Consider the following 25,654-nt stretch of genomic DNA (forward strand, 5'->3'; position numbering starts at 1 on the left):
CGACCCTGTTGACTATTTTGAATGAAACGCTTGATTGTTCGATGATCACGCTTCAGAAGCTTTGTAATTTTAAGTGTGCTGCATCCCTCTGCAAGATATCTCACTATTTTTGACTTTTCTGAGCCTGTCAAGTCCTTCTTTTGACCCATTTTGCCAAAGGAAAGGAAGTTGCCTAGTAATTATGCACACCTGATATAGGGTGTTGATGTCATTAGACCACACCCCTTCTCATTACAGAGATGCACATCACCTAATATGCTTAATTGGTAGTAGGCTTTCGAGCCTATACAGCTTGGAGTAAGACAACATGCATAAAGAGGATGATGTGGTCAAAATACTAATTTGCCTAATAATTCTGCACTCCCTGTATATATATATCTCCTGGGGCCCTTTACTACGATCCCACTATGGGCCCTTTCACATGTTCTGCAGTGAGCTCCCTTCCTACTATACTGGGGCCCCCCAGGGTGGCAGAAAACAAGAGATATATGTCACCAGCACACCAAGAAAATATAAGGGTCCAAAGCAGTGGGAGAACTATCATTGTTGCAAAGGTTGTCTTGCCACCGGGCCCTGGTGTTCTGCCACAGTGGGGATCCCCAGCTGTCCTGTCCCTGCTATTTACAGCGCTGGTCTGGCATCTGTCTTCTTGGCAGCGGCGGTAGTCTATTAGGACCTAGTGCTGGTGACATTATGGGTGCATGCAGGGGAAGGCTGGCACTATTGGTTATAGAGAGCTGAGCCCCCAGCTGGTCACCTAGCAGCAGTAATGCTGTATAACCTTCTCTGTTGACATGCTGATCGGCATGTGATCCAGGTAATGCTCCCAGTCAGATCTAATAAACACAGTATTTATTAGCATCAAGAGTACAACCACATAAATATAATCAACCGTATGATCAGCAGCCATGTGGGCTCTATGCCTGTAAAGTGTGGGCTTTGATCAATAAAATCACTGATATTTATGACTAGGATTTGACTAAGAGCATCACCTGGATTGCGTCCCGATCAGCATGTCAGAGAAGATCCACTGCTGCTAAGCAACCTGCAGGGAGCTCAACTGTCTACAACCAATAGAGATGGGCTTGAGTGTGTTTGAAATCCCACATGCCCGATCACGCCAGGAAGCCGACACTCCACAGTGCTAATCAATGTATGGGCTGCCTAAGAGCTAAGACCAGCCATAGACAGTTTAAATCTCAGCTGGTTCAGCAGAAACTGGCTGAGATTTGAACCATTAATGAGCAGATTCTCTTATAATTATCACTAGTGGTTGCTGTATAGCCACTAGTGATAATCACTGTTTGTCGGGAGAATATAATTGCTGCGCAGGAGGGATATTCCCATCACCACTGTCTGTTGATGGGGGAATCATGCAAGTTTCTTTCCTGCAATCTGTGGATGCAGGAAAGAAATTTGCACCGTATATTATCTGCCTAACTGAAAGTGAAAGTAAATTGTGAATGTTTTGAAAGAACAGGAGAGGGGGAGGGAGACAGATGGGGGGGGGAGAGAAGGGATGGAGATAATGTAGTTCAGTGATTACAGTGTACTGCAGTCTGCAGTGCACACACTTAAACACTGTCCAGGCTAGAATATCTGGTTGTGTGAGCGCTCGCATTATGCAGTGTCGGCGAGCAGAGGGAGGGGGAAGAATCCCCCGCAGAGCTGACTGGGGACGCTCTCCCTCTCAGGGAGCAAAATACAAAAATTGCAAAAAAAAAAAAAAAAAAAAAAAAAATTTTTTTTTGGGGGGGGCACATGGTGGGGCACAACATGATGTTGGGGGGGTCAGGGCCCCCTCTGGCCCCCCCCTAGGGACGCCTCTGTGCATTTGCCGAATATTCGCAATTATTTTGTATTGTAAAATATCAAGAATATTCTGAGCCAATCAGAGTGCTCCTTCCGCATTTGCCGAATATTCGCAATTATTTTGTATTGTAAAATATCAAGAATATTCTGAGCCAATCAGAGTGCTCCTTCCGCATTTGCCGAATATTCGCAATTATTTTGTATTGTAAAATACCACGAATATTCTGAGCCAATCAGAGTGCTCCTAGCGCAGTTATCGAAAATTCGCAATTATTTTCGCATTCGCAATAGCGAAAATTCGCAATCATTTCATTTCGATAAAATATCACGAATATTCGAATTTAGCGAATATATCTCGAATATTCGACTATATATTCGAGATATATCGCAAAATCGAATATGGCGTATTCTGCTCAACACTATTTATCATCCATGTTTTTCCATGAGATTGGAGGTATTGCTCTGAGGAAGCAATGTACAGGGTGGGCCATTTATATGGATACACCTTAATAAAATGGGAATGGTTGGTGATATTAACTTCCTGTTTGTGGCACATTAGTATATGTGAGGGGGGAAACTTTTCAAGATGGGTGGTGACCATGGCGGCCATTTTGAAGTCGGCCATTTTGAATCCAACTTTCGTTTTTTCAATAAGAAGAGGGTCATGTGACACATTAAACTTATTCAGAATTTCACAAGAAAAACAATGGTGTGCTTGGTTTTAACGATACTTTATTCTTTCATGAGTTATTTACAAGTTTCTGACCACTTATAAAATGTGTTCAATGTGCTCTCCAATGACGTGCGGCGAGTGCTACGCTGTGGGCTCTTGCTGAATGAAGCTACTGATGTTTCTTCATTAGTGACAGATTTCATGCGTCCACATTTTGGCAAATCCAACACTGAACCAGTTTGACAAAACTTAGCAAGCAGTTTGCTAACTGTAGCATGGGAGATGGGTGGTCTCATAGGCTGTCTTGCATTGAAATCTGCTGCAATGACCCGGTTACTGCGTTCACCAGACATCACAACACAATTTCTATCCGCTCCGCACGTGTTAACCTCGGCGACATGTCAATGGTTGTAAACAAAGAGAAACTTGTAAATAACTCATGAAAGAATAAAGTTACATTAAAACCAAGCACACCATTGTTTTTCTTGTGAAATTCCGAATAAGTTTGATGTGTCACATGACCCTCTTCCTATTGAAAAAACAAAAGTTGGATTCAAAATGGTCGACTTCAAAATGGCCGCCATGGTCACCACCCATCTTGAAAAGTTTCCCCCCTCACATATACTAATGTGCCACAAACAGGAAGTTACTATCACCAACCACTCCCATTTTATTAAGGTGTATCCATATAAATGGCCCACCCTGTACATTAGCTGCAGTCAAGCACAATATCAAATCCTATAGTCCACAATCCAACTTGGGAGCGAGAAATGGAGGGTGGCCATGCTCCTACATACAGTAAAGCCATGGAGAACATCGGGCAGGAGGGGGACATCTTTCATGTCTGGTGGTCCTGTCTGAAGGTCCAACATTTCTGGAGCAGAGTGTTCAATCTTATCCTCTAAGTGATGGGTCAGAACATACCCGGAGGCGCCAAAACTGCGTTGTTCACCGACCTGATGGAAGAGATCCCCACACAGGTTCGAACTTGAATTTTTTTTTTTTTTTAGCGGCTAAAATAACTATAGCTAGGGCGTGGAAATCACAAAGTACAGTATCGTGGATCATGGTTAATGAAAAACTGACCAGTATCTGTAAAGATAAACAAGTTAGGTTTGACAAGGTGTGGAACCCCTGGATTGTGTTCCTCCAAGCTCCCTAGACATTGGGACGTCATGTGGACGGGGATCGGACTTAGGTGACCAGCTCGGACCTTTCCTCTCACTTTCGTTCCTTTCCCTCCTACTTTCTTTCCGTTTTTGTTTTGCTTTTTAAAGAAGTAGATGCTGATGGGAGACTATGAAGCCTCTTTAACCACCTCCCACCCACGTTATAGCCGAATGATGGCTACGGCACGGGCCTTATTTGCCACAGGGGGGGGCAATAGATGTCCTCCCATGCCTGAGCTGCCTGCCCGCAGGACGCTCTGTGATCACTGAGTCAATGATACTCGGCCCCTTACCATGTGATCAGCTGTAAGCCAATGACAACTGATTACGTGATGTAAACAGAAAAAAAAAGCATCTCAACGGCTTCTGAGAGAGGGACATCGGCCTTGAATAGGGAGAGGCACTGCTGCTATGCCGTACCCTCCAGTGCCCCCTGCCAATGCCCAACAGTGCCACCTACAGGTGCATATCATCATTGCCACCTATCAGTGCCCATGACTGATGCCAACCAGTGCCCATAAGTGCCTCATCATCAGTGCTGCCTATCAGTGTCACCTGTCATGCCCTTCAGTGCCACCCAGAAGTGCCCTTCAGTGCCAATCATCAGTGCCACCCACCAGTGCCACCTCTCAGTTCCCAACAGTGCCACCTAATCTGTGCCCACCAGTGCCACCTCATCAGTGCCCACCAGTACCACCCATAAGTGCCCATCAGTGCCACCTTATCAGTGCCTATCTAAACGGCCTATCAGTGAGCATCAGTGCCACCTATCAGTGTTGCCTATCAGGGTCACCTGTCAGTGCCCTTCAGTGCCACTCAGAAGTGCCATTCAGTGCTGCCAATCAGTGCCACCCATCAGTGCCACCTCTCATTTCCCACCACTGCCACCTCATCAGTGCCCACCAGTGCCACCTATCAGTGCCCATCAGTGCCACCTTATCATTGCCTATCTGAGCGGCCTATCAGTGAGCATCAGTGCAGCCTATCGGTGCCACCCATCAGTGCCACCTCTCAGTGCCCACCAGTGCCACCCCATCAGTGCCACCTATCAGTGCCTATCTGTGCAGTCTACCAGTGCCTATCTGTGCCACCTATCAGTGCCACCTTTCAGTACCCACTAGTGCCCACCAGTTCCACCTATCAGTGCCTGTCTGTGCAGCCTACCAGTGCCCATCATTGCTGACCCATCAGCGCACATCAATGAAAGAGGAAAATTACCGTTCTCAAAATTTTATAACAAACTAAGAAAACTTTTTTTACTTTACATTTTTGGAAAAATTGGATCGTGTGTACGGGCCTCTAGACAGAAGATCAATATATTGTATAGACCTGACTTTATCGCCACAATAAGGCCATTGAACATTTCGGACGGTGAATCCTCTTATTGATATTTATTTTGATAATGTATATGTTTTTTATAAATAATGTTTAAAATTCTATAAAAAAAAATTATTAAACAAGGAAAAATATTTTTTTTATATTTCTTTAAGTCCTCGAGTCTCCCGTTCATCATTAGCAATTGCCGCTGAATTACGCCACAGCGTGATGAAAGCCCCTCATACGGTTGTGACATTTTGTAGATAAAGGTTTGTGCGTTTTTAGAAGTTTGGGCAAAATTACTAAGACAAGTATGCTGAAAAAAAAAAGAAAAAAGATTTAAAATTAAAACTAGTTTTAATGCAAAATGAAAGTAGCTCATTAAAAAAAAGTATTAGATGAACGCCATCTTCTCTTCCATCTGACACAAAGTATCTACTTGAAAAAGGAGCATTCTAATTATAAATTGTAATTTGATTTACAAAGAGGTGTTATGTTTTAAATAAATCAAGACTGAGTTCACAAGATTTCATTTGCATGTGCGCCTTACAGAGAGAAGCTTGAAGAATGACAGGATCTCCGTGACGAGACAAATTTTTCCTGATGGCGTTACATGAATAAAACGCCAATCAACTGCCCCCCCGTACAGCCGGCCTGGACAGAATCGCCTCCGGCGCTGTTCCTGCACAAGCTACAGGATCGCCAATTGGGAAGACAGTGATCATTCAGAAACACAATAGTTGCCGGATAATGGAGTGATCGGGAGGGTGTGCGTATTTAAAGGTTTTCCTTGGGTTTCTAAATGCAAGACCTGGAAGAGAGCAAAACTTCTAGATTCAATATTCAAAGGCCCGGATTCACAAAGCACTTGCGCCGACGTATCTCCAGATACGCCGCGTAATGGCAAATATGGGCCGTCGTATCTATGCGCCGGGCCCACAAACTAAGATACTCCTAAAAACAGGCTTCATCCGACCGATGTAACTTGCCTACGCATATTTACGCTGGACGCATTTGGCGCTCCCATTGATTTTCTATTCACATATGCAAATGAGGGAGATACGCCGATTCACGAACGTACGCACGCCCGACACAGTGCATGTAAAGTCATACGTCCGGCGTAAAGTTATGCCCCATAAAGGAGGTGTAACTCAGCAGCATCCATGCAAAGGGCTGCACCAGGGAACACAAGCCAACGTATTTTACGTAGTTTACGTTGGACGTGAATATGACTAGGCGTAGATTGCGTTCACGCCGTAGGCAGTGATCCGGCGTATCTTAGGGAGTAGCTCCGACGTGATTCTGAGCATGCGCACTGGGATGCGTCCACCGGACGGCGAATGCGCTGTTCGTTATACGTATCTGTCTGGCTTTGGCCCATCATTTGCATGGGGTCACGCCTCATTTGCATGGCTCATGCCCACTTCCACCTACGCCGGCTTACGCCTAGGAAACCCAGCACAGTTTTGGCAGCACTGGCTTTGTGAATTCAGTGCTTGTCTCTCTGCGCTGCCTCAGCGTAGCTTACAGGAGATACGCTACGGCGGCATAAATGTGCGCCGCTGTCTATGAATCCGGGCCAAAGTCTCCACCTTAACCACTTCAGCCCCGGAGCATTTGGCTGCCCAATGAACGGGCCACTTTTTGCGATTCGGCACTGCGTCGCTTTAACTGACAATTGTGCGGTCGTGCGACGTGGCTCCCAAACAAAATTGACGTCCTTTTTTCCCCACAAATAGAGCTACTGTCATGGATATGCAGTAATGTCTGGCAGCTTACCTTTCTCTCCATGTGTTCCTTAGAAGCCAGACCCTCTCACCTGGCTGCCTTTATCATCTCTCCTCCCTGTATGGCTCCACCCCAGGCCATATCAGGAACTCTATATTAACCAATGCACTGCAGGTCTGCCTTGATGATCAACGTTGTTTGTTAAGCATTGTGTGTTTGGGTTCCTGCTTGCCATGTGCTACGTTTATCTATGTGTACCGATCTTGGCTTGTCCCCGACTACTCTTGTTTGCCTGTGACCCTGACCCATGGCCTGTCCCTTGTTTATCCTTGTCTGCTTGTCGCCTTCACTATCTCTTGTGTCCTGAGTGGCTGCTTCCTCTCTCTCCCTACGAAGCGCGACCCATGGGACTCTGGGGGCCGCGACCTGGATTCAGTTGCAGCTCAGGCCTCGTACACACGACCGAGGAACTCGACGGGCGAAACACATCGTTTTGCTCGTCGAGTTCCTTGTTAGGCTGTCGAGGAACTCGACAAGCCAATTTTCTCCATTCCTGTCAAGTAAATAGAGAACATGCTCTCTTTTTGGCTCGTTGAGTTTCTTGACAGTTTCCTCGACGAAAATGTACACATGACCGGTTTCCTCGACAAAAAAATATCTCCCAGCAAGTTTCTTGCTGGTTTTTGCCGAGAAACTTGGTCGTGTGTACAAGGCCTAAGGCCATCCTCACCGCTAGAGGCTCTGGTGAAAACCTGCTGAATCTTAGACTCCGCACCCTGGGGAATCTTGGGCTCAAGCTTCCTGTGGGATTCTCTGTTTGAGCTCCAGTGGACCTGTCCTCCATATCCACTCTGTGGTCCATCCGCAGCAGTCTGCCATAGGGTTCACTACCTTGTGGTGCACTCCTGACAACAATTTTGATTTAATATTGCGGCGGACACATTGGACTCTTTTGATGCCATTTTGGGACCATTGTCATTTATACAGCGATCAGTGCTATAAAAATGCACTGATTACTGTCTAAATGACACTGGCAGGGAAGGGGTTAACCAGTAGGGGGCGCTGAAAGGGGTTAAGTGTGTCCTAGGAATGTGTTCTAACTGTAGGGGGGATGGGCTACGTGTGACACAACACTGATCACTTCTCCCGATTACAGGGAGCTGTGATCAGTGTCCTGTCACTAGGAAGAATGGGGAAATGCCTTGTTTACATCAGCATTTCCCTGTTCTTCCTCTCCGTGACACGATCGTGGGACTCCCGTTGGACATCGAGTCTGCGGGACCCGTGGTAACAATCATGGAGCTTGCGGCGGGCACCCACAGTGCCGCGTCTTAAAGGGGACGTACCTGTACGCCCATATGCCCAGCCGAGCCATCGTGCCAACGTATATAGTCGTGCGCTGGTCGGCAAGTGGTTAAAGGTTTTCCTTAGGTTTCTAAATGCAAGACCTGGAAGAGAGAAAAGGATACTTCGCAAACTTCTAGATTCAATATTCAAAGTCTTCCTCCACCTTAAACCTTCTCTTTATTGTCCATCTATAAACATTTATAGAATTCTCACTCCATGCAAAGTCATAGGCTTCTCTTCTCTGTGTTACAAGCATGCCGCAGGATCATTACAATACTGCCGTCCCATGGGTGGTGAGTTGTGAAGGAACTTGCAACTTGTAGCTGATACATTCTGTTTTCTTTTGGCTCCTGAATCTTTTTCCTGTGGATCTCATATGAATGTGAACCAACCAAAACATTTTTAAAAATCTGGTTATGAAACATGCTAATGATGAGTCAATATCAGTTGGCATGTTTCATATATGGTAAATTAATTTTTGGGTACACAATGGTCATTTGAGTCATCATAATTCATAACCAGGTTTTTATCTTTTTTTTTTTTTTGGTTTAGTTACATATTACGGGTTACTTCTCCACTTATCCTGTATTTCTACAGTGCCTTGCAAAAGTATTCACCCCCCTTGGCTTTTTACCTATTTTGGGATTGTTTGATATTATTTTGTATCTATTTTTATGGTTGAACTAGATGGACTTGTGCCTTTTTCAACCTAACTACAGTGCCTTGCAAAAGTATTCACCCCCCTTGGCTTTTGACCTATTTAGTTACATTTCAGCCTTTAGTTTAATGGGTTTTTTTTATCTGAATTATATGTGATGGATCAGAATACAATAATATACATTGGTGAAGTAAAATTAGAAAAATATATACAAAAGAAATCAAAAAATTATAATTGCCATGTGCGTATGTATTCATCCCCTTTGTTATGAAGCCCATAAACAGCTCTGGTGCAACCAATTACCTTCAGAAGCCCCATGATTAGTGAAATGATGTCCACCTGTATGCAATCTAAGTGTCACATGATCTATCATTGCATACTGTATACACCTTTTTGAAAGGCCCCAGAGGCTGCAACACCTAAGCAAGAGGCCATGAAGACCAAGGAACTCTCCAGACAAGTAAGGGACAATGTTGTTGAAAAGTACAAGTCAGGGTCGGGTTATAAAAAAAAAATCCAAATCTTTGATGATCCCTAGGAGCCCCATCAAATCTATCATAACCAAATGGAAAGAACATTGGGCCAGATCCACAAAAACCTGGCGTAACTTAAAAAATCCCATTTAAGTTACACTGCCTTAAAATTTCTACCTAAGTGCCCGATCCACAAAGCACTTATCTAGAAATTTCAGGCTGTGTAACTAAAATTCCGCCGGCGCAAGGCGTTCCTATTCAAATGGGGCGAGTCCCATTTAAATGAGGCGCGCTCCCGCGCCGGCCGTACTGCGCATGCGCGAAGTTACGTTACGCCGAGTTTTGAGGATCGCGACGGCTTAAAAAAGTTGCGTCGGGAAAAAAAAAAAAATGACAGCATCGCTCGGCATGCATTCCTGAGGGAGAACTCCATGCCAATTTTCAAATAAAAAACCGGCATGGGTTCACCCCCCAGGAGCATACCAGGCCCTTAGGTCTGGTATGGGTTGTAAGGAGACCCCCCCACGCCGAAAAATTGACGTAGGGGGTCCCCCTACAATCCATACCAGACCCGTATCCAAAGCACGCTACCCGGCCGGTCAGGAAGGGAGTGGGGACGAGCGAGCGCCCCCCCCCCCCCCTCCTGAGCCGTGCCAGGCCGCATGCCCTCAACATGGGGGGGTTGGGTGCTCTGGGGCAGGGGGGCGCACTGCGGGGCCCCCCACCCCAGAGCACCTGTCCCCATGTTGATGAGGACAGGACCTCTTCCCGACAACCCTTGCCGTTGGTTGTCGGGGTCTGCGGGCGGGGGCTTATCGGAATCTGGGAGTCCCCTCAAATAAGGGGGCCCCCAGATACCGGCCCCCCACCCTAAGTGAATGGATATGGGATACATCCTATCCATTCACCTGTAGGCAAAAAGTTAAAGTTAGTAAACACACAACACAAGGCTTTTTAAAATAATTTATTATTCTGCTCCGGATGCCCCCCCTGTCTTCTTTATTAGCTCTATTACCAGGGGGGGCTTCTTCTTCCACTCTCCGGGGGTCTTCTTCCACTCTCCGGGGGGGGGTTTCTTCTTCCGCTCTCCGGGGGGCTTCTTCCACTCTCCGGGGGGGGGTTTCTTCTTCCGCTCTCCGGGGGGCTTCTCCGCTCTCCGGGGGTCTTCTTCCATCTTCTCCCCTCTTCCGCTCTTGACCCCTCAACCCCCCCATGTTGAGGGCATGCGGCCTGGCACGGCTCAGGAGGGGGGGGGGGGCGCTCGCTCGTCCCCACTCCCTTCCTGACCGGCCGGGTAGCGTGCTTTGGATACGGGTCTGGTATGGATTGTCTCCTTACAACCCATACCAGACCTAAGGGCCTGGTATGCTCCTGGGGGGGAACCCATGCCGGTTTTGTTTTTACAAATTGCCGTGGAGTTCTCCCTCGGGAATGCATACCAAATGCCGTCGCTGGAATGGGCTTTTACATGGTGTGACTAGTTTACACTTTGTAACATCAGCCCTAGTTTTACACTTGCAAAATAAAACTTACGGCGAAAAAACGAAGCTGGAAAGCTTTGTGGATCGCCTTAAGTGCTAATTTGCATACTAGAAACGGCATTTCGACTCGAAATGCCCCCAGCGGCGGATGCGGTACTGCATCCTAAGATTCGGCAGTGTAATTCAATTACACATGCTGGATCTTCTGCCTAACTTTGGAAAAAGCCTTTTGAGGATCGTTTCCAAAGTTAGACACAGACTGAACAGCAGTTAAGTCTGCGTATCTCTTTTGAGGATCTGGCCCATTGGAACAACAGCACACCTGCCAAGAGACGGCCACCAAAACTCACAGACCGGGCAAGGGGGGCATTAATCAGAGAGGAGCACAGAGACCTAAGGTAACCCTGGAGGAGCTGCAGAGTTCCACAGCAGAGACTGGAGTATCTGTACATAGGACGACAATAAGCTGTACGCTCCATAGAGTTATGCCGCGTACACACGATCGGTTAAACCAATGAAAATGGTCTGATTGACCGTTTTCATCGTTCAAAACCAATCGTGTGTGGGCGCCATCAGTTAGTTAACCATCGGTTAAAAAAAAGGTAACTTGTTTAAAAATTAACCTATGGATTCCTAACCGATAGGACAAAACCGAACGTTAGTAGGCACGACCATCGGTTAAAAATCCACGCATGCTCAGAATCAAGTCGATGCATGCTTGGAAGCATTGAACTTCATTTTTTTCAGCACGTCGTTGTGTTTTACATCACCGCGTTCTGACACGATCGTTTTTTTAACCAATGGTGTGTAGGCGCGACAGACCATCAGTCAGCTTCATCGGTTAACCGATGAAAACAGTCCACCAGTCCATTCTCATCGGATGGACTGATCGTGTGTACGCGGCATTAGGCTTTATGGCAGAGTGGCCAGAAGAAAGACATTACTTTCAGCAAATGGCACGTTTTGATTTTGTGAAAAGGCATGTGGGAGACTCCCAAAATGTGTGGAGGAAGGGGCTCTGGTCTGATGAGACTAAATTTTTACTTTTTGGCCATCAAAGAAAACGCTATGTCTGGCGCTAACCCAACACATCACCCAAAGAACACCATCCCCACCGTGAAACATGGTGGTGGCAGCATCATGTTGTGGGGAGGTTTTTCAGCAGTCGGGACTGGGAAACTGGTCAGAGTTGAGGGAAAGATGGTGCTAAATACAGGGATATTCTTGAGGAAAACCTGTAGCATCGTGTGTGACTTGAGGCTAGGACGGAGGTTCACCTTCCAGCAGGACAATCACCCCAAACACACTGCTAAACACTTGAGTGGTTTAGGGTGAAACATGTTAATGTGTTGGAATGGCCTAGTCAAAGCCCAGACCTCAATCCAATAGAAAATCTGTGGTCAGACTTAAAGATTGCTGTTCACAAGTGCAAATCATCCAACTTGAAGGAGCTGGAGCAGTTTTGCAAGGAGGAGGAATGGGGCAAAAATTTGTTTTCTCAGTGGTGAGATTTGTCAAGATCATAGAGACTTATCCAAAGCGACTTGGAGCTGTGATAGCCACTCAAGTTGGTTCTACAAAGTATTTAGACTTTAGGGGGGTGAATAGTTATGCACATTGACTGTTTCTGTTATTTTGTCCTATTTGTTGTTTGCTTTACAATAAAAAATACAAAAACATCTTCAAAGTTGTGGGCATGTTCTGTAAATTAAATTATGTAAATCCTCAAACAATCCACGTTAATTCCAGATTGTGAGGCGAAAAAAACATGAAAAATGGCAAAGGGGTGAATACTTTTGCAAGGCACTGTAAGAACCTTGAGGTTTTATAACGGATTTTTTTTTTTGATATCATATGGATGTGCAGAAGGGACTCACCCATGGGTTACAGATACAACCCTTAGTCAATGATTCAGTAGTATTGAGCCCCTTTAGATGTCTGCAATTGAATGTCATTGTGCAAGGTAACTACCTCCATCCTACCAACCATTTATCCTGAGCACACTATATTGTTTGGGATCTTGAGGCTTTAGAAAAGGATTTTTGTGGATATCATATGGATGTGCATTCTGGCAAAAATAAAATAAAGCCTCAAAAATTGGATAAGTAAATACAAAAACAAAAAAGGCAAGGTACCATTATTCTAATTAGATCAAGAATTGGGGGCGGAGACAGTTCCCCAAGCTAGTCTCCTATAAAGAAATGTATTATATCGGTACAAATGAGACAACATAAATAGAAATGAGAGGATGGGATTATAGCGGTGCTTAAATAAGCAAATGTACATATAGAATAACATCTTATAATTACTATTACTATGTCATTATTATTACATAAAATAGAAAGGAGGTTCAATAAAAAAAATATATACAGTATATATATATATATACTGTATATAAAGATGGTCAAGAGTAGATGTTATATCCCAACATGTTTCGCCAGCATTGGCTTCCTCAGGTATCTATTTAGGACCACCAGTATTCATACAGCTCTAGCTCTGATAAAATGTAAAAAAAAGTTTTCATCAATTATAAAATATAAAGGAGAAAAAAATATATATACATTAATATAAAAATAACAGCCTCAGCCTGGGCTCCAGCCAAGCCATGCCGCACCCCCCCCCCCAACGTGTTTAGCTCCGCTCCAGAGCTTAATCAGCTCCAGGGGTTAAGTGAAATGTGTTGGGGAGGGAGCATGGCTTGGCTGGAGCCCAGGCTAAGGCTGTTATTCACATCTTCACAGGGTGTTTCTGCGATGTGTGGCACATAGGACTTTTCTTTGTTCTTACCTGATGAGCAAATTAGTTTGAAAAAACGGTCCAAGGTGTTTCTTACATTACTACATACTGTAGCTATAGTCAGGTTAGAAGGAGCAACAAACCTATTGAGTTCAACCAACTCCAATGTGATTTTCCAGAGATCAGGGGGATTGAAAGGGAAATCTTCAGTAGATACAATTATTGGTAAATCGGCAATTCTCTGGATCTGGTCTTCTCTAGTTTTAAACTTATGGACCAAGTTCCTGTCTCATTATACAGCTGTTGTCTGCGCAACGGGATTGTGGTATTATGTGTTCAACCGAAACGCCAAGTTAATCTTTATAATGTCTTAGAATTAATTTCGGCATTGCTCAGCACTGCGTCCTTTAATATTATGTACATTTTAAATGATACTACCATTACCATGTGTTATCATTAATTGATTAGTAAATGGATTTATGCCCCATTATTGTTGTGCTTTACGAATGTTTTCAATGTAGGCAATTATCCAGCATATTTTTCCCTTCAGTGCCCCTTTCAATCATGTGATACATTTTTAGAGAAGCGCAATACAATTACTTGAAGAGAAAAAATACAAATTGAAAAGTAAGCCTCAAGACTTCTCTTTCATCTAGGCATCACTGTAGTTTTAGTAGATGTTTACTTTAAAGCAGTGGTGGTGGGTGCTAAACTTTTTTTTGGGGGGGCGGCAAACAAACCCTCCTAGGTCCGCCTGCACTCAGCCTCTCCTGGAGACAACGATAGAGTTGGAGATGCCCTGGGAGCAGATCATAACATAGGAGGACATGCAAATCAGTGACTGCCGGTGACAGCCTCCCGCACTCACCGTTTCATGGTGATGGTCCTTGGCAATAGGCCCCTCCACGGAGACGGTTCCTGGCACTTGGCCCCTCAATGGAGATGGTCCATGGCACTCGGCCCCTTCACGGTGATGGACCTTGGGACTTGGCCACTCCACGGTGGCGGCCCCCGGCACTTGGCCCCTCCACCGTCACAGTCCCTGGCACTCAGCCCCCTCCATGGGGGTTGCATTTAATGTGTGCCAAAGGATTCCCAGCGGACTATGGTTTAGCTAAAGACACTACATAGCACTTCTCCTCTTCTAGGAGCAGAGACCAGTGAGTGATCCAGAGTCTTTATATAAAAATTATTTTAAACTTATTTGCACTTTTAGAAATAGGCCAGAGAATAGACAGAGGCCCAGATTCACGTAGATTCGCCTAATTCAAATGTTTAAGTGGTGGGCGTGTTTTATGGAAATTAATCGTGACCCCACGTAATCAACGCTTTTAACGAACCGCCGTGGACGTATCCCAGTGCGCATGCTCCAAATTACGTCGCACAGACTCAATGCTTTCGACGTGAACGCAACTTACGCACAGCACCATTCACGGACGACTTACGCAAACGACGTAAAACGTGAAAAATTCAACGTTGTTCCGACGTCCATACCTAACATTGGTACGCCTGATCTACGCCTCATAGAGCAGGGGTAACTTTACACCCAAAAAAGCCTTATGTAAACTACGTTAAAAAATGCGCCGGACGCACATACGTTTGAGAATCGGCGTATCTAGCTCATTACCATATTCAACGCGTAAATCGACGGAAGCGCCACCTAGCGGCCAGCGTAAATATGCAACTTAGATACGACGGTATAAGAGACTTACGCCGATCGGGTCTAAGACAAATCTTTGCGTAACTGATTCTAAGAATCAGGCGCATAGATACGACGCCTCACACTCAGAGTTACGTTGGCGTATCTGGAGATACGCCGGCGTAACTTCTTTGAGAATCTGGGCCAGAGTGTTTTTTGATGGTTTTAACTTGAAATGTACCTTGGTGTCCTTCACTAAGGTCTGTACTTCGGAAAATGTCTGCCACAGCCTTGGTCGGTGCCTATCCCTGGATCCGGTAGTCTAGACCTAGCACCCCCTTTCTCTGAAATTTCAGTGAAAAGATGCTCATACCATATCTACTTATAAAAGATAAAATACTGAGGTGCATTACCATTCATGAAAGTTCATACCTGTATATGGTTAAATAATTGATCCTACAGATCTGGGAAAGAAACTGGACTTCAACCTGTTTGTGTTTAACCATTCTTATTTACTTTTCATAATAAAAAAAAAAAAAAAAATGGAACTGCATTTAATTAGTGAGAAAGGATTCCAAGAGGACTTTGGGTTAGCTAAAGATAATACACGGCACTGAGCCAAACTGCCTGGGTTCAGTTTGGAAGGAGCTCCGCAAACGTGTCAGATACTGAACCCAAACCCAATTGAAATCAGTCGGGGGAGAATCTGTCAAATTAAAAATGCCCTTTTAGTGGGACCCTTTAAATATGGTATGGGTTTCAAGGGGTTACCTAATGCAAATAAAAAAATAATAAAGAAATAAAATCTTTGAGGTACTCCACTACAAACATGCAGGGAGGGGAGGAAGCGCATTAACTGTGCAGCCATCCTTCTGAACCATATGCCACATGCCCTCAACATAGGAACCCCATGTTACAGAGGACAAGGGTCTCTCCCCCACAATCCTGACCCAGTGGGCTCTTCAGAATCTGGAAACTGGGGCCAAATTGGGCATTTAATGGCAGAACAGTCAAAGTTGGAACATCCCTACAAAGCAGTATTGATCTCTTTTCATATGGGCTGTCTCTGAAACTTTGAACTGATCCTGATCTGATAAGGTTTGAGTCGCTGTAATTATTAATTTGCCTACTGTATTTATGTAAATTTCAACTTGAGCTATTGAGTTTTGTTTGTGGGATTTGGCATAACATCACGACAAACTTTTTTTGCCCATTCCTCTGATACAGTGATCTCCAAACTGTGGCGGTGGGATGGATAGGGCCCTTTGCTTGCCTTTATCCGGTCCTTGGATCACTATTCCTCCCTCTAATACGAGGCACTATTTTTCCTACTGACACCCATTGACACCAATGATGGGGAACCATTTCTCCCACTAATAACATTATGGGACACTAATCTCCTTTCTACTGACTACAGGCACTGTGTATTTTTTTTCTCCCGCTGACCACCAAGCTTAAAGCATTGTTTAATGGTCCCAGTCTTCCCCCCTAAAGTCTAAAGGAAAATAATCTGGCTCTTTGTTTAGAAAGTTTGGAGACCTCTGCTCTAGTACTATGATGAGTTGATCTCTAGCCAACAATGGAGGGGCTCTCTGAGCTTGACCCTTCTACAACTGCAATTCAGATTGCCAACAGAAAATGAGAACACAACCACTCACCTTACAAGGACTCCTGCGGCATCTTTCATTTCCACATGACGGCCAGTTCATTTGACATTGTCTGGTGTACCGAAACCTGTTTGCTCTCAGTATCAGCACACCCAGCATTGGAAGATGACCATCTGGTGTGACTCCTGGCACTAACTCATTCATTCTCAGGTTCCACCCTAAAACACCTCCCATTGCCAATTTTAATTAAAAGTGGATTGACCAAAGTAATGCCTCGTTCACATGATCGTAATTTCCGACAAGAAAAGTCAGATGTGAGGTTTAGGGTAGGGCTGGGGTTAGGGTTAAGGTTGGGCTTGGGGTTAGGGCTTAGGCTTAGGGTTAGGGGTTAGGGTTGGGGTTAGGGCTTAGGGTTAGGACTAGGGTTAGAGCTAGGGTTAGGGTTGACGAGAATGCGCCCGGAACATTCGAGGGGTGAGGTAAGTAAAACGGGGGCTTGGGGGGGGGGGGTGGAGCTGTCAGATGTTTTTTTACCTTAATGCATAGAATGGTTTTAACTTGAAATGTACCTTGGTGTCCTTCACTAAGGTCTGTACTTTGGAAAATGTCCGTCACAGCCTTGGTCGGTGCCTATCCCTGGATCCGGTAGTCTAGACCTAGCACCCCCTTTCTCTATATCACATATCACATGGTTGTAATTTCCGACAAGAAAAGTCTAAAGTGAGGTTTAGGGTAGGGCTGGGGTTAGGGTTAAGGTTGGGCTTGGGGTTAGGGCTTAGGGCTTAGGGGTTAGAGTTGGGGTAAGGGCTTAGGGTTAGGGCTAGGGTTAGAGCTAGGGTTAGGGTTGGGCTTAGGGTTAGGGTTAGGTCTTCGGGTTAGGGTTAGGTTTTTCCCTTGAAGAATAAGGCTAGGACTCAGGAATTGAAACAGGGACCTCTTCCAGAGGTCAAAGGTCAGCAGGTGGGTTCCCAGAGGTCAAAGGTCACAAGGCATGGCTGACCAACCCCCTCCAAAGTGTACTGCCTACCCCAACTAAGTCAGGAAATGAACAAGTCGGGAATGAACAATCGCAAATTCTGATTGTCTGTAGCAATTCCGATGCGCAAAATTCAGGAGCATGCTCGAAAGCATTGAACGTAATTTTCTCGGCTCGTCGTAGTTTCGTACGTCACCGCGTTCTTGACGGTCGAAGGTTCAGAGAACTTTTGTGTGACCGTGTGTATGCTAGCCAAGCTTGAGCGGAATTCCATTAGAAAAACCATCCAAGGTTTTTCCGACGAAAACCTGATCGTGTGTATGCGGCATTGGTCTATAAGGTGGACCCGGCTACCCCTTTATATCACAACTATACTGGTGATTTTTTTTTTGTCCTGATAGCTTTTTTTTTGTAATTTGTTGAGTAGGGTGTTGGGAATTAAGCACCCATATAGTTAATATTCAAAGAAACATATAAGAAAAAGGATGTTTTCCAGGCAGCACTTCACAACCCCAGAAATACAGAAATGATGTGCTTTCACTTAGTCATTAAGAGGCCAGGTCTTTAAGACATCTAATTAATACTTAGCTGATTAATCTAGCCTTAACCATCTCTGAAGCACCACATGCGCCGGGGAAGAAGGTGCACTCAGCAATCTTCTTTAGACATAATAATTATTCTATTTATGGGGAACATTAATATAAAAGTAATAGAGTTTAAGAGTATATCAGAGAGAGATTAACCGCATGACCCCAAAACAGATTCCGGGAATGTCTATGTAATAGCGCATTCAGCACACAAACTAAGGTTTTAAAGCAGAAAATCAGCCAAACTGCTAAAGATAAAGTTGAAATACAAACACCAAATGGCCAAATGCTTGTGGACAACTGATCATCCCATCTATAGGAGCTTGTTTGATATCCTGTTCCAGAATCATGGAATATTAAAATAAAGTTGCCACCCTACCTTTCTGTAAGGCCGCGTACGCACCATCGGTCCAAACCGATGAAAACGGACCGAAGTTCAGTTTCATCGGTCCAAACCGTCCGTGCGTACTCATCGGTCTTTTGTCCTTCGGACAAAAATGAGAGAACTTGCTTTAAAATCGAACCGATGGACCGCTGCCCGATGGTTAGTACACAAAAGCATTGGTTCAAAACCTGCGCATGCTCAGAATCAAGTCGACGCATGCTTGGAAGCATTGAACTTCGTTTTTTTTCAGCACGTCGTGTGTTTTACATCACCGCGTTCTGACCCGTTCGGATTTTGAACTGATGGTGTGTACGCACATCAGACCATCAGGCTGCTTCAGCGGTGAACCGATGAAAACAGTCCATCGGACCATTCTCATCGGATGGATCATCCGTGTGTACGCGGCCTGACTGAACTCTACTGGGAAGGTTTTCCACAAGTGCCTATGGGAATCTCTGCCCATTCAGCTAAAAGAGCATTTCTAAGGTCAGGAACTGATGTTGGGTGAGAAGACCTGGCCCACCATATGCATTCCAATTCATTCAGTAGGGTTGAGGTTAGGATGCTGTGCAGGACACTCAAGTTCCACCACCCCAAACTGGTTAAACCATGTCTTTATTAAGCTGTTCGGTAGGGTTAAGGTCATGGCTACAGTATGAGCAGGACACTTAACCTGGTTGTGCACCCTGTACAACCACTTTTACCTACAGGTAAGCCTAGATTAAAGGGACACTAAAGGCAAGATTTTTTTTGTTTAAAAATAACAAACATGTTATACTTACCTCTGCTGTGCAGTTCATTTTGTACAGAGTGGCCCCGATCCGTGTCTTCTGGTGTCCCTCGGCGGCTGTCTCTGCTCCGCCTTGCAAAAGCTTTCCACCTACATGAGAGCTCCCTCGCATGGTGGAAAGCTTTTGCGAGCGCGCTCCTGTGATACAGCGGCGCCCATAGCCACCGACTGTATCACTCGGCCCCGCCCCCCGGTGCGCCGCATCATCCGCTGTGATTGACAGCAGCGCCAGCCAATGGCTGCGCTGCTATCAATCCGCCCTGCCTAGCCAATCAACGGCCAGACTGGGAACCAAACAGGATGGCGAGAACGCGCGCGGGACTTTCGAGGGGTGAGGTAAGTAAAACGGGGGCTGGGGGGCGGTGCTGTCAGATGTTTTTTTACCTTAATGCATAGGATGCATTAAGGTAAAAAAACTTTTACCTTTACAACCCCTTTAAGGCTTACCTGTCTATGCTGGTTTAGGAGATGTTTACAATAGAGACGTCTACGGCGCATGCTCCATTGACAACGGCGCAGGCACACTTTAGAAATGGCGATAGTGCCACTTCTAAAGGATGGTAATGCCGTGACTAGCGGGTCCCGGGTGCATGCGTGGGAGTGATGTTACGTGTCTCCGCCCAGTGATAGAGCCGGACTTTGTGGCCCCCAGAAGGAAGAGGGGTGAAGAATGGACGCTTCCTGCAACACAGGACAGCGGTGACATCGTAGGCTTCGGTTTCAGGTAAGTGACACATAATGGGCTACAATGCGATGCATAGTAGCCCATTATGCTTTATCTTTGTGAGGAAATAAAGAGGAAGTAAAACCCATCAGGGTTTACTTCCTCTTTAAGTTCATCCTCACCAAACAGGTCAAAACATATCTTTATGAAGCTGTTAAGTACAGTTGAGGTCAGGGCTCTGAGCAGGACACTTGAGTTCCTCCACATCACACTGATCAAACCATGTCCTTATGGAGCTGGATTTGTACAGAGGGCTATGGTCATGCTGGAACATTAAAGGTCCTTCCGCAAACTGTTTCCAAAAGGTGCTCAGTAGGGTTGAGGTCCAGGACGCTGTGCGGGACACTCAAGTTCCTCCGCACCAAGCTGGTCAAACCATATCTTCATTAAGCTGTTCAGTATGGTTGAGGTCATGGCTTTGAGCAGGACACTCAAGTTCCATCACACCAAAATTGGTCAAACTATGACCCGGATTCACATACATCGGCGCATATTTATGCCGGCATAGCGTATCTTAAGCACCAAATTCACAAAGCACTTGCCTCCCAAACTGCGCTGGGTTCCCTCGGCGTTAGCCGGCGTAGGTGGAAGTGGGCGTGAGCCATGCTAATGAGGCGTTACCCCATGCAAATGATGGGCCGAGTGCCTTACAAGTACTTAAAACGAACGACTCATGCGCCGTCCCGTGGACGTATCCCAGTGCGCATCCTCAGAGTCACGTCGGAACTACTTCCTAAGATACGACGGATCACTGCCTATGACGTGAACGTAACCTACGCCCAGCCCTATTCACGTACAACGTGAACTACGTAAAATACGACGGCTGTGTTCCCTGGTCCATACCTTAGCATGAGTTGCGCCTCATATATGGGGAATAACTTTACGTCGGACGTACGACTCACGCAAACCGCGTATATTAGGCGCCGGGCACAAGTACGTTCGTGAATCGACGTATCTCCCTCATTTCCATATTTGAATAGGAAATCAATGGGAGCGCCACTTGCGGCCAGCGTAAATATGCGCCCACGATACGCCGGCGTAGGAAAGTTACGTCGGTCGGATGAAGCCTATTTTCAGGTGTATCTTGGTTTCAGAGTCCGGCGCATAGATACGACGGCGCATATTTACACTTACGCGCCGTATCTCGAGATACGTCGGCGTAAGTGCTTTGTGAATTCGGGCCTATGTCTTCATGAAGCTGTTCAGTAGGGTTGAGGTCAGCGCTCTGTGCAGGACCCTCAAATTGTCAGTTAAAGCGACGCAGTGCCGAAACGCAAAAAGTGGCCCGGTCATTTGGCAGCCAAATCCTCCGGGGCTGAAGTGGTTAAATGAAAGTCTTGCTACCAAGCCTAAAAAAAGCTAACTTTCCAGAGCTGAATGTGCGCAATTTCCAGAATTGAAGGATTTTTTTTTTGCAGTCCTGTAATTTTTGACGTGACTGAAATGCAGACTTGGCGCTTCTAGATATTAAGTGGTATGAGTATTATTGCTTGTCAATAGTAATCCATTTAATGTCGCTCTCCTGACTCAGCTCGGTAATCTTTGACTTTCTGTCTGTTTCTCAAACCTGAAGTAACTGTGTGTGTAATTGGTGTGTTAGGAGGACTCCGGGGGAGTCTGGGGATCGGTTTAGAAGGGGGTGATGGGTAATGGTGACTATTACGGAGGTCTTACAGACTTACACAAGTCCGGCTTCTTGTTTTTTTTTTCTGATTTTTAAGAAGTCATCAACAATTTACTAAGTCTTATTTATGCAAAGAGAGTCAATAAAGGGAGGCCATGCGCCATTAATATTTCCCATCTACAAAAATGTGGAGGACGTCTCCATAACTCCGGACCTCGGTATAATTGCTCCACAAGGCAGCGCAGTGTCCTTTGCCTCCTGTAATAAAACCTTTATAAACCTTCTCATTATTGCATATTAAGAAGGTCACGCTTCACTTAATTACCTCTAGACCAGGCTGCAGTCCGTTTATTATTCTTACTGCGATATGTTTTGTCTACAATCCCATTTATGTTCCTCATACTTATTATGGGTGACTAACATGAACCTTACTGAATAATTTTAACCGCTTAAGGACCGCCGCACGACTAAATACGTTGGCAGAATGGCACAGCTGGGCATATGGATGTACAGGTACATCCCCTTTAAGAAGCCCAGCCGTGGGTCACAAGGGCGCGCCCACCTGCACGATCGCGACCCGATCCTGTGCTACGCACCCGCGGGACCCGCGGACCTGATTATCGCCGGCGTCCCGCGATCAGGTCACAGAGCTGAAGAACGGGGAGAGGTAAGTGTAAACAAACCTCTCCCCGTGCTTCCTAGTGTGATTAACAAAAAGAACAAAAACATACAGCGCACAAGGGTTAAGTGAATGTCACTTTATAGCACTCACCAGTACAATCTTTGATGCCCCTATATGTTTGCAGCAAGCACACTGCAGCTGATGTGTAGTGCCGACACTCGGGAAATCCTCTCAGTGACACTAGCGCCAGCATCTCTACTGCTCGTTTTCTGCCCACACTGATTGGTGCTTTGAGTCACCTGACGCTGGATCGAAGGTGTCCGGACACCTCCTGCTTTCTGTGTGACTCCATCAGGCTACCATCCCCCTTTCCTCGCTCCCGTGTGACGCGGCTGCGTCACTGAACCGGCTTGGTGGCTCCCCTCCAGGACTTCCCCTGCCGCTGGAGATCTCTGTTTGCGAGGAAGGTTTCCTTTCCATCAGCCCCTGAGCTAGTGGTCTTTTAACGGCAGTATCCATCTCTGCATGGATATAACTTCTACATCTGCTCCCAGTGTGGCTGTCATCATCCCACCAACGGATTCCATCTCCCTGCATTGAGACGTAGAAGCGGCTGCTTTTGTTGAGGTATTGCATTACCTCTGCATACAAGTGTATGCACACTACTTGGATTCACTCCTAAACATCTCCCCCGAAGTGTATGTGTTTTCACTCTACCATCTCCACGTGAACTGCTGCTTATGTTATGCGGACTATTGTTATTAGTATTTTTAAAAAAATTTAATGTGCTTTTTTCCTGTGTGCTATTAGTGGCTACTTCCATTTTTTTAAAAAATTTTCAAATTTTTTTTCAACTTTTCAATTTTTCATGCATATATGTTTTTCCACACATTACAGACTATAAAGTGACATTCACTTAACCCTTGTGCGCTGTATGTTTTTGTTCTTTTGCTTTTTGCCCATGTCTCCTTAGTGGTTGACAGCTGCACGGATTGTGTTTTAGTGAAACTTCTTTAACCACTGACCACACTGTGGTTTACCGTCCTTATGGTGTAGCGCTTCATGCGGGTGTTTCTTTGTATTCCTAGTGTGATTGCCACTGATCGCCTGTTCCCTGTCATAGTGACGTCACGTGCCCAGCTGTGCCATTCTGCCGACGTATATGTGCAGGAGGCGGTCCTTAAGTGGTTAAAATGAGCACTTTAGATTTCTCCCATAGACTTTTAAAGGGTGTTACGTGGCTTTTCAAATTTGAAGCAAATACCCCAAATTGTTCTATATGCAAATTTTTTATGAAAAAATTTGTAGCGCTGTGTTCATAAATCATATAAACATATCTAAAACATGTAAAATATATAAACTAAATCACCACGTTAAAAAATGTTATAGTGATTAAACATGACAAAAAAGAAGAGAAAAAAAAATTATGAAATGATACTAAATATATGTATGATCTCTAAGCAAATATTTATAAGTGTTCATCCAAAATCCACACCTAAAGTGTGATAAAAATCTAAAAAATCAAGTCCATAAATTGAAGTGAAGCACTATTGCAAGCACTTTTTTATTTTTACATGTGGAGACTGGAGAGCATTGGTTCACAGAACACTGTTGGAATTGCTTGGAGATCTTGGGGAGTTCACTAAGTTTTTAATGCTGAGCATGAGAATGCAAGGCATATTCTTGTGGTGAGTGCAAATCCTTAAGGGTGTGGAGTCACAGAAACACAAGTGGTGTGGCGGAAGAATTATTTCAAGTTTTTTAAGAAGATTGAATGCTTGTTTAAGTGTGAACACCTGGAAAGACACTACAATTTATGGACTTGATTTTTTTGATTTTTCTCACACTTTAGGTGTGGATTTTGGATGAACACTTATGAATATTTGTTTAGAGACCATACAGTACCCGCTGCCGATATTGTGTTTCCAGCGCGATGGGATCGCGCTGGAAATCACCACTGCGAGGCTGTGCTTCTGGCGCTCGCTGCCCCCACAAGGTGCCACGCATCCATAGGAATCCATTGAGGGCGGCGAGCGGGAGGAGCGACAGAGCTCGGCACTGGCTTCCACGATGGGGCTCGGAGGTGTCAATCTCGCTGCTATCAGAGGCGAGATTGACACAATATCGACAGCAGATACTGTACATATATTTAATATAATTTCATACATTTTTTTCTCTTCTTTTTTGTCATGTTTATTCACTGTAACGGTATGGCCCGTGGGACCCAGAGGCTCTTGAAGGATACAGGGTACTCCTGGTTCAGCTTCACCAATGACTCTTGGGTCTAGGGTCATCCTATGTCCACTAGGGGCATAGGATGACTGAGAAATTATATCTTGAATTACATGAGATGGGACACATACTGTTAAGATGGTAATTGATGTTAATCACCCCCAGCTACCTGGCTGTAGTGATAAAAGCTTGCTGTGATTGAATTCTATTGTCTATTGTGTTAATTAAGTCTGGCTCCTAAGATATTTCATTGTGCTATGCTAATTTACACTGTATTGTGTGAAAGACTATTGATGATAATATGTGATGTGACTTAGCACCCTCTAAAGGTCAGACGTCTGACTTATGTTTACTAAAGGAATGTGTATTGAATAGAAGGTGAAAAGAGCCGGAGTCATGACGTATGCCATGTCAGCTATAGTAATTAGCTCATGTAGATTTGGTGCCAGAAAGTCTGTCTAAGATGTGGATTGAGGGGGACTCGTTAGCACCCATTGTGTGATGTTGTGGGTGGAGTGTGTCGTTGTCCCTTTGATTACTGCAGCATGCTTTCAACTGTATAAAAAGAGCCTAAGTTTTCCATTAAAGTGTCATTCGTTTTGGAACCAGAGACAGAGCTGTGTGTGTCTCGTTTCTGGGGGAAATCCAATGGGTCCTGTCTGCTGGATTGTGGCGTGTCGGTAGCTGTCTTGGGTTGGTGAAATGGAATATCGTAACTGCGTTAACCCCTGACCATTACAATCACTATAACACTTTTTCATATGGTAATTTAGTTTATATATTTTAGATATGTTTATATGATTTATGAACACAGCGCTACAATTTTTTTCATTTAAAATTTGCATATATATATCATAACATTCAAGTAGCAGCTTTAGGCATACATACACTGGGCTAGATTCAGGTAGCCCTGCGTAATATTGTGCGGGCGTAACGTATCTCCGATACGTTACGCCGCCGTAAATTAGGGCGCAAGTTCCGTATTCAGAAAGAAATTGCGCCCTAAGTTACGGCGGCGTAACGTATGTGCTCCGGCGTAAGCCCGCCTAATTCAAATTTGGATGATGTGGGCGT

This window comes from Rana temporaria, chromosome 6 (assembly GCF_905171775.1).
Source record: "Rana temporaria chromosome 6, aRanTem1.1, whole genome shotgun sequence".
Taxonomy (NCBI): domain Eukaryota; kingdom Metazoa; phylum Chordata; class Amphibia; order Anura; family Ranidae; genus Rana; species Rana temporaria.